Below are 11,357 nucleotides of genomic sequence, written 5' to 3' on the forward strand. Positions count from 1 at the left end.
GCGGGAGAATCTCCAGATCAGAAGGTACTTTGGGTTGGAGTCTCTGATATTGTATTATCTGTTTGATTTTCCTCTATGAAGCCTATGGATTTTTAAAGATTTCTTATAACTACAGATGTGCTTTATTTTTAATGAAAGTTTGCATGAAATGGAGCAGAAGTGTCATCTTATGCACTCAACATGAGATCACAATTTTACTGCCATAAAATAACTAGAAACTTAAAATGGTTGTATAATTTGTATAAATATTTGGTTGATATGTTAGTGCATTCACATGCTTATAACTACACTCTAAGTAGCAATTTTGCAGATGAATACTGAACTTTTGTTTTTGGTCAACCTAGGCTAATTCTTGTCATTAGTTGTTTGTAGACATTTACCCAGTATTATTTTGTGGGAAGGTGACATGGCTGGAAGTATTGACATTTCAATAGTAGCAATTCCAAACTTATCATTGATATAATTTCTTTATGTTCTTAGCTCTATGTACACCTACATGTTTCTGACAAGACAATGAAGTAAATATATGTACATGTATATTATATGAATAAAGACAAATTTTAAAGCATTCTCATTCGTTCGTTGTCTTTCAGGTACACATTTAACCCAAATGGAGAAGTGTATTTCCAGATGTCAGTGTTCAGAATAATTGTGCTGCTAACCTAATGCAAATTTAAAAAATGAAATAATAAATGCAATCGTAAATGAGCAGAGTAAAATGGAAATGCATGTACACACACAAGATTAGTTGAATGGTTGACTTTGTCAACTTATTGATGTTAAATTATATCGATTCACCGGTATGCCATTTGGGTAATACAGCTGTTAGGGCTGACATCATTTGGATCAGTCATATCGAATGGGCAATGTTGATGGTAACAACATCAGTCTAAAAGCTCTCTGTTTCTCTGAGTTTTCTATACATGAAGTGGAAATAGTATATCATTTGTGTTGGAGAGTTATCTGGTTAATTGAGTTTGGTATTATGACAACCTACTGAATCTCTCTGTTTCTGTTGACATAAGCACACATATAATTTTTAAATGTTTAATCAGTGTGTGAATGCTACAAATGTGGTGGTAATATGCATAGGAGAGAGAGTGATGTAGATTGTAATGCGCGCGCACACACACACACACAGTATCTTCCGGGTATGTCTTGTGCTGGTCCATGATACCAAGTTGTTAACTTTGAAAGGAAGCCAGCCAGCTACCGACTACATCATCATCATCATCATCATCATCACCATCACCATCATCATCATCGCCATCATTATCATCATCATCATCATCATCATCACCATCATCATCAGTCAACAATACAATGCAAAAAACTCTATGTGGTCTTGGAATCACCCTTTTACATAGATGATGACAGGTGGGGAAGGGGAACATGCAGAATATTCCATCCAAGGGATTTTTACATGCTATTGAGGAAGGTTGCAAGTCTTCCACTACAGAGAAATAGCATGTCAAAACCAGAGGTTAGAATATTCCGTGTATGCTTCCCAGTCAAAATGATCATTTCATATACACTGTAATTTTGTATTTGTCAAAGCATTTTTAAGGAATTAACTCAAGTATTCTATTGGAGCAATGTTTGCAGCATCACCATCAAGTCGATGACAACATCAACATGTAAAAACTTGCTTTTGGGGTTTGGCTATTAAACCCTTACAATATGTAAGTACGTCTTTGTACACTGTGAAATGTACAGGGGAACCCCCTTAAAACGAATTGCTCGGGACCACAAAATATTTCCTCGTTATATCAGGTATCTCACATCAAATAAAACTATAAACCCAAAAATTCAAGACGAATCAGACCTATAAAATTACCTCATTATACATGTATCAGGTATCTTGCCATGTGACCTCATTATAACAAGTTACACTGTGTATCACAAGCACACACACACACACACACACACGTGCAATACCCTATGTACAAGGAGATCTTTATGTTGTCAAAGTCAGTACAAAGGAAACCATCTGAGACCACGAATGCAGGAAAGTGAGATGAGAACCTTCACTGGAGTTTGGAAGAATGGAATAAATCTGTGTCAAGAATTCTTCCTTAGAATATAGATCCTACATGTAACTACAAAGCCCTTTTTTCTAGAATTCTCTAATACTGGACTTCGCTTTCACATATTTCATGGCTGGGAATATATAGATGGTTCAAGATACAAAAAAAAAAAAAATTGTAGCTAGAGTACAATTAACTGTGGATGCTTAACAGAATCAACACATCACGTACAGTATTTTGTCAAAGCACATACCAAACTCAAAATGTCAGTCAAATCTTCTTTAAAAAAAATCAACTACAAGCCTTTAAAATGCGCAGAATTACAATAAATGCCTCAGATATTCATTCTCAAATCAGGCAATAATTTATAGACTACAAGTAAATGTAAAGTTAGGACATTTTTGTACACTGAAAATATGCTTTAATAATCAACCACTTTTGTAAATTGATGCAACGGAAGTATAATAATGACTTCAAAAGACACAATCAATGTTCATATACACTTCAAATCTTTAATAACATTTTTCCCCCTTTCAAGAGCATGATCATTTGTTCCAAGTCACTTGGAAACAGACAAAAACCACACTATGAAAAATGCATTTCCATGAAGGGGAATATACATGTACACATTCGCTGCCTCTCAGGCTAAATATTTCCCGTCTGATGCGTTCACATCAATCTGCAACTGACAATAACAAAACTGCACACACCCTTGGCATGTTCAGGATCAAAATCTTTTGTACGCATCCCCATCCTTTGCCAAGTAAAAAGCAAACCTATCATGAGAACTGTAGATATGGGAATGAATCTACTGACAACACAGATCATACAGCTAAGAAGATTGTAGGTGTGCTTGAAAACATGATTTCAAAATGATTCCAAACAGCAACTGATTTCATAACTTGTATGCGATTGGTTGCTTACTGCCAAAAAGGCTGTGTAAATGATGCTTTGAAAATAAGATTATATTTGTTGATCACTGAATGAATCTAGAACATGGGCAAATATCATTGTTATAATAATAAATTACAATAACCTTAAATATTCTGGTAAATCACGATCATGATTAGGAGTAGATTTTATCCCTGACTGAAATTACTGAGAGCAAGGTATTTGCCCTTCTAAATGTCATAAATCACAACTGCATAATTTTGACATGGCACACACAACATTTCATGTCACAAAATCTGATGACAGCAAGATGCGTGACGACTCAAAATTGAAGATACGCCTGATATTTGCCAAATGACATCATTCATGATGAAAAAAGAGGGAGGGTATAGGACTGAGTTCTCTCTTGGGCACAGTAAGATATCACAAGAGCATGGACATGCAGTACATCATGGAAGGGAAACCAAAATGAGCTGATGATGACCTTTGACCTTCTCTGCTGCCTTCCTCTGCCACAAAGTCATCACAGGTCGGTCCTCTCTCTTTCTCTCCCATCATTTTCCTTTCCTTCTCTGATTGTGGCTGCTGAACTTTGACCTAGTCACAGTTCTGACGTCAGTCCGATGATGTTGGGGGAGGGGGGATATATTGATTCTGATGTGGTGCATACATGTGTCAGTCCAAGATCGCATCTATTCCTCCCTCGCTTTGTATGTGTCCAGATGTGACATGATGTATCCAGGGATTACGAGGCATCCTGCTGTGATGACTGACATGCCAATCACCTTTTCCTGAAAATAAAAATCAACACAATGTTAAAGGGATGGTATCGTATTTGTTGAGGTGAAGATTCAGCCTTTTACTTTTTGCACAATACTTAGAAACCACTTTATGAAATGTTAAAGAGCATACAATTTAAGAGGAATTCAAAGTTTCTTTTATGAAAATTGGTTTTGAAATGGCTGAGATATCCAAAAACAAATAAAATTAAGCTTTGTTTTGGATATCTCGGCTATTCCAAAAGCAATTTTCATCAAATAAACTATGAATTCCTCTTAGAATTGTATCCTCTTCCATATTTCATACAAGGATTCTCATTCTCTCAAAAAATTATCATAAAAAATGCTGGAAACCTGAAGTCCCATCCAAACCGAAACTGTACCATCCCTTTAACATCACCCCATCTGACACAATTTTGTGTCAACAACTATGAAGACCAAAAGCATCAAAACAACAAAATACCAAAGGAATGTGGAATTCATAGTCCTTGAGACTGGCAAACTTGATGCTTATACAGTACAAGTATCAAATTTAAGAAATGATAAACAAGAAACAGAAATTTCCCCCAATATGGGACCACAGCCTTTCATTTCATTTCATTATCACTTTTCAGGTAGGCCCTACTGTGTTACACTTTATTTCTCCTTTACCATCAATATTTTAGCAAAATTCAAACAGGAGTCAAACAATTGAAAAAAAAACAAACAAACTGGCATTTCTGTATCACTTGGGAGCACTTGCTGTGACTAGGAAAGCTTCAAGTCATTTTTATTACAACCCAATGCCATGTTATAGAATTAAAAAAAATAAGAGAAGGAATTAGAAGAATTCAACACATTTTAAATATTTCTCCCCAAATGAAAGAACTCATGACTTACCTCTAGAAGGAGAGTAGTGTTATCATAAAGTATACATGTAATATACAATGTCAGAGACTCCAACCCAAAGCACCTTCTGATCTGGAGATTCTCCAGCCTGAAACCCCTAGCAAATGGGAGACTCCAAGTTATTGTGTGCAAAGCACGAAGTTCCTAGGGTTCTAGATGCTCTCTGGTGCTATAAGGCTTATTTTTTTCAGCATACAATTAGCAATAGGTAAGAAATCCTTTCCAACAGGAGACACAGAGCCAGGGCGGGAGAAATTAAATCTCAAGCTGGAGAACGGGAGATTTTGCAAAAATGGGTTTTCGGCGGGAGATCTCCCGTCGAAAACGGGAGAGTTGGAGTCTCTGCAATGTCAGTGATACAGTGTATGTCAAGGGAATCAAATGTGTATCCCCCCCCAAAAAAAAAAAAAAAATAAAAAATAAAAAATAAAAAATACAACTTTGTGGAACATCTCTTACAGTTTACATGTATATCATTCCCCTACTGTGACATCACAGACTGCTGCTGTTTTCTTTCCATATCAGGCAACGGCAGCACATGTGGATATGACTAAAACTTTATAAAGATACATTTTTGCATGGATTTTCCTTTTTTTCTTCAAATGTCACTGATGGGTTCTCCCAATACAGTATGTCTGTATTCACAGAATCCAGAGTATTTGGAGTTTATTTCCCTTGTGTTGTATAGTGTAGTATTGGTTGAGGTGAGGATTCAGCCTTTTAACTTTTTTTGCAAAGATACAGATGTATGCTATACAAAGAAACCACTTTACGAAATTTTAAAGAGCATACAATTCTAAAATGAACCTAAAATTCATTTGATGAAAATCAGTTTTAGAATGGCTGAGATATCAAACAAAAAAGTGAAACAAAGCAATCCAAATAAAAGGTGGGTCCCACCTTTTATTAGGATTGCTCTGTTTTGAATATCTCGGCCATTTCAAAACCAATTTTCATCATATAAACTTTGAATTCCTCTTAGGATTATATGCTCTTACATATTTCATAAAGAGGTTTCGCATTATCTAAAAAAAAAATTAAAAAAATGTTGAAAAACCTGAAGTCTTATCTCAACAGAAACTATTTTATACCATCCCTTGGCTTTACATATGAAACCAAGTACCCACCCAACACAAATATCAAATTTAATTTGAATTTCCCCAAAATATGCATTCTGAGAATGCAGATAAACAAGTCAGGGGAACATAAAATGACAGTACAAATTGTATATGGGGAAATTTCCATTTTAGAAATCAACTTTTAAAACAGAATTTAAAAGTCAACAGTAACACCAAATACCTGGTACTTAAGTCATCTTGGTCATTACTCTGACAAACATAATGTAGAACTGACAACCTCATAATAGAAAGAGTCTTTCAATTAGTGTTGCGTTCATGCCAGTAATTATACCATTTCCTCCCCCGGCCCCCTTTCCTCCCCCTTTTGTCTACACATGCATGTAAAAATGGCCGCTTTGTGCATTGTGGTAACCTTACACCCACAGGTCCATCCAGCTTACCGGCATTGTAAGAGGTTTCTTTGGTGGCAAACTCTTGATCCCTCGGGAGGGAAGGGTGGTTGTCCCGGTCCTGAGAACAGGTGCAGCACGGACAATTACTCCTCTAAGGATTCCAGACATGATGTAGTTAGTGTTTTGAACTTGAAGGGTGTACGTCCAGAAATGAAAGTGGACTCTGATTCCAATCCCAACAGCAGTTCCCGATTGCAATGGAACCCACACTACGGTATGCTTGCACAGTGGCCTAACGTTCTGCGGTGCGGTACCCGTAAGGTAATGGGAATACAGAGTACTCGCTTGAAAACGGGTCAGTCATGAAACGTACATTCCCACGCACGTACGCACAAGAGGTCAAATAGCATTCTGATACGTGGTGTATATGTACGCAAAGTCGAGAGGGTGCGCGCGCGAGCAGGGACCTGGTTGTCTTTCGGGAAAACGTTGCTGGAACGCGACGAATACCAGTAATACAGAAAGCAAACACAACTTAACTTTTAACAAATAAGAATCCACCACGCAGGAATAGTATTCTCCTCTAACTTTAATCTTAAATAATAAACTGTGTAAATCTAACTCGCGACGTGTCTGGCTAGCAAATTTCAGCGGATTGTTTTTGTTTCCTCATGATGAGCACTCAGGCTCAACGGTTCTTCGTTAAAAAGAAAGGGATTAAAAGAGTACATGTAATATTATGTTATTAACAGCTAGGGGATTTCACGTCACTAACCTCTCATGCTTTATAGTTTTGGATTGTTGTCGATTTGTTTATTTGTTTTAAGCACTGGTCTGTCAAATGCCATCTCTTTCCTAAAAGAGGCTCTTGAACAAGAACATTTGCGCTGATATGTGCATGTCCCTTGTTCTATTTTTATTCCATGTCCGTACATTTTGTTTTGATTCATTTCAGAACACAGGTGCTTTTCAGCAACACCAAAACCACTTCAACAAGCACAAGCAAGATAGATAGAACCTAAGCCAAAAAGAATTTTTTTTTTTTTTTTTTTTTTTTTTTTTTTTTTTTTGCAGAAGCATGTGCAAGACAAAAAGACAAAAAGAAGAAAAGAACACAGACTGGACAGTAGCTGTATTTTACTAATGTAAAGTACTTTTATTTTTATGATATTAAATATTACCTTTGAAACATGAAAATTTACTGTCAATCTACTCTGTTGCGTATACAATATAAAAATGAGTTCTTGTATATACACACCAAACAAAACATCTCAAACAGTACTGTAAAATAATACCCACTATTTGCTAGTACAGAGAAATGCCCATGATGAACACAACTAAAAAAAACAAAACAAACATTATGAGCAGCAACAGAAACATTGGCAATATTGATTAGACAAGTGAAAAAAAAACAGAAACCCCCCCCCAAAAAAAAAAAAAAAAAAATTGTGTTCAAGAAATGAGTCTTTAAGGGAGAAATAAACCCAAATGTACATGTGGACAGAGTGAATGCAGGAATTGGGTAGATAGAGCACATCAGTGAAGTTTGAGAAAAATCACGCAATCTGTTCAAACGTTCTGAATTTTTCAAAGTTTCTGTATGGCCACTGCGGATGAGAAGACTACAATGTTATGTGACATCACATATAAAGAATGATATAAATAAAACATAAAGAAAATTCCACAAAATTTCATTTTACTAAATAAAAAAGCACATTCACTTTGCCAATTGCTACAGACATACTCTGCGTGTTTTGAATGAGTTAAGTCAACTGCTCCATCATCATGCTCGAAAATGGAAAATATGATGAATTTTCTTTGTATTTCTTTTTTGTTGTTGTCCATCCATGATGTCACATAATCTTGCAATCTTCTCATCCAGCCATGGTGGTACCAAAACTTTAACGATGTATAGCTTTTGAACAGATTGTCCTTTTTTCTTCAAACTTTGTTGATATGTTCTACTAATATTGCTGCATTCACTCAATCCACAAACATATTTGGGTTTCATTCTACTTGAACAGTGTATCAACAAGAACAAGTGGGCATTTCATTGAGTGTTTTGTCAGACATTTTTAAGCTACAGAAATCCTTACATCTGATTCGCTAAGAGTGAATTTGTCTGAAAAAAAAAGAAATATCCCACAGAATGCTTGCTGAAATGCCCCACCTCCCCCGAAGATATTCACTGAACATAGTGTTATCAATCTTCCAACACGTAAATGGTGCACAGCCTGCATTGCTTGTAAGTATCCCACAAACACAAAGTAAAAACACTTTTCAATTGCAGTGATACATTTTCTCCTACTCAGCATTTTTTTTAAACCAACAACAATATTTTCAATACTTTTTACACACATTATCAGTTTCTTCTCTCTGAATCTGTGACTCAAGTGCTAAAACTGTATTCAAGAAGGGAACATTGTCTGATTCACTTCAAACCTTTTTTCATTCACTGGAGAAAGCGGAATCTCATTTTGAAATATTTTTTTATTATATGATGCACTAGAAAACACTTTCATAATTCACCTGTTTTTCATAAACTTTTTTTTTTTATCACAATTTTAAGAGCCTCTTGCTATTCAGTTGTACTTTCTATAATATGATCTATCAAATTTCTTTCCAAAAAAAAAATTAATAACATAAACTCCACCTTAAAGAGTTACAACATGCATGAAAGAATCTTGTTCCTAGTCCATCCTACATCAGATGTCAGGAGCAATAATATATAGCTACAATTGCCAACTGTCTGCACATTTCAGAGAGAACAGGTACATGAAAACATCCAACAACAGTCATAATGTTAATCATCTTTTCTCCTTTGGCAAAAGCTTTGTGATTACACAAACAAATGCAACAAAGTGCATTCAATTGGAACCACTAGACTTCATCAAAATGGTCAACCGAATATACGATGCTAGCATCTGTATAGCAAAAAGCTATTTTTTCCCCTCTGTGTTAAATTTCCCTAGACTTTGGCAAACGTATATAAATACACACATATTTCAATTGCAGCAGCTTTCTTGTGGATCATTAAGTCAAGACAGCAAAGAACTTGTAATAAGATCAATCACAAAGATGACAGTCAACTATGACAGGGTATTATGAGTGGACATTGTTTCCATCACAAGGAATTATTAAACAAAAAAGATTTTTTTTTTTAATTTGAATATATCAAGAGATGAAGTTAGACACAGTACTATTATCATAACAATGCAGACACAGTATTTCAGTACTAGTATTACGAGAAAAGTAGATATTCAACTTCCCCATTTCCAATAATACATTTTTTTTTCTTTTTAGGTATATTTCTTCTTCTTTTTTTTTTTTCAAATGAGTGTCAACAAAGTTCCAAGTGCATATATATGTTAGTTCAATATATATTTGCATTCTTACAAATTGCATTCAGCAGTAAAGAGACATAAACAATTGCTATTATACAAACTCAACAGATGATCTTCTATAATGAATACTGCATGTATCTCTATGGCCTCTCATCACAAACATTTACAGAACTTTCTGTACAAATCCCATCATATAAACACAATGTATAATTTAATTGACAAACTCAAAGTCTATCACTTGAGACACAGAAATGAGAATATCATAGATAATGATGATGACGATGATGATGATGACGATGATGAGGGTGAGTGATGGTAATGGATGATGATGGATGATGAAGGAGTGAATTCTTATAAAATCAAGAATAAAACTCACACTGCGGATAGCACTTGGCAATATAAACATGTACACTGTAAACAATGCAATCTCTACACATCACAGTAACATCATCATAAATAAACCTTTACACACTAAAGAAACAAGTGTCATAACAAACTTGGACACAGCCCTGTGATGTGATCCAACAACTATTCTACCATAAAACTGCATGCAAGCAGGGATAAAACATTACTTCAAAATGAAGGACAGCACTGCTGGCAAGATAACTGTTACTGTCACAAAATCTGTATATCAAGAGGTAATCCTGGCAATCTTCAAATCCGACCATTCCTGGGCAAGATATTCATAACCTGCATTCCCTCAGTGAAAGTTGTACAAGATACAAGCCAAACATCATCAACTGCATTCTAGATATGAGGTGAGTTTCCGGTGTGAGAAGCAGAGTGAATAGACCCTTTAGCGAGTCTGAGTCTTCAGCACGACAGATTTATAAATATAAATGAATAGCAACATTACACCCTGTAGTAATTGACTTGCAAGAAATATAGTAATCTTTAAATGCATTTGTGCATCTGATAAACACAGTGAGGTAATGGCGCATAGTAACACCCTCAAAAATTGTAGAGAGAGTAGTTGAACGACAGTACTTCAGGAGATGTCATAAGTCGTTCTGTATGGTCGGTTTTGGAGCACATGAAAATTTTATCCCTATTACTGTTTGGATAAGCGAATGATGGCACTAAGTTCTTGGATTGGAAAAGTGTGGCTGCTGCTTACAAAAAAAAAAAATCGTTTCTTCTCAATAAAAAAAATAAAACACCTTGACACAACCAAGCTTTTCTCAAAGGAAACATTTCTCTTGATTTCATACCTTGCAAGGATTATATCTGATATCAGACAATGCTTTTGGCATCCTTTAGGGTAGAGGAATGAAAAAATGTCATAACTGATAGCTCGAACTGCCCATGGGTTCGACGGTTAAAATGGAGTTTTTCCTCAACATCTCTATGTACTTAAAAGCTTTATTTCTATGCAAGTCAAACATCTCAAAGGGATAAAATAATAACTATGTATTCATGATGAGAACACTATCTATATGAGTTGACTGCACATGCCACCCAACGGCTAATTTCTTGAACATGCCTGACATGTTTTCAAAATAAGAACTGCTACTGAAAAGACGTAATCTTTCAGTTTAAGTTTACATACCAAGTTAACTATGACATATTTAGCATGTTTTAGATGAGCCCGACTTTCCATTTACAGTAGAAAAAAAAATCCACACAACAAATATTCCATGGTACCTCAGGTAGTGATTCAGTCAACATTAGACACACACAACTGTCCTATCTATCTGTTCAGTTCACTTATTTGTTATTTACTGTCACCAATTAGGTGTCCTGGTGGCTTTCTGATACTTTGTGCAGGCTTACATAAGTTTGCTTCAAGATGTACACGTGAGGTAAAGTTAATGCATAGCACAATTGTATTTGGGCATAAAATTTATGCATGTTCAGGGCATGTTTGTGGGCACAAGATTAAAATCCCATCATATAATGTCATCTTCAACATCTATGACAGCAACAACAGCAACAAAATAATAATAATAAACACAAT

Source organism: Diadema antillarum, unplaced genomic scaffold (genome assembly GCF_040938485.1).
Source record: "Diadema antillarum isolate AM-2024a unplaced genomic scaffold, OU_Dant_1.0 seq00000715_RagTag, whole genome shotgun sequence".
NCBI classification, from domain to species: Eukaryota; Metazoa; Echinodermata; class Echinoidea; order Diadematoida; family Diadematidae; genus Diadema; species Diadema antillarum.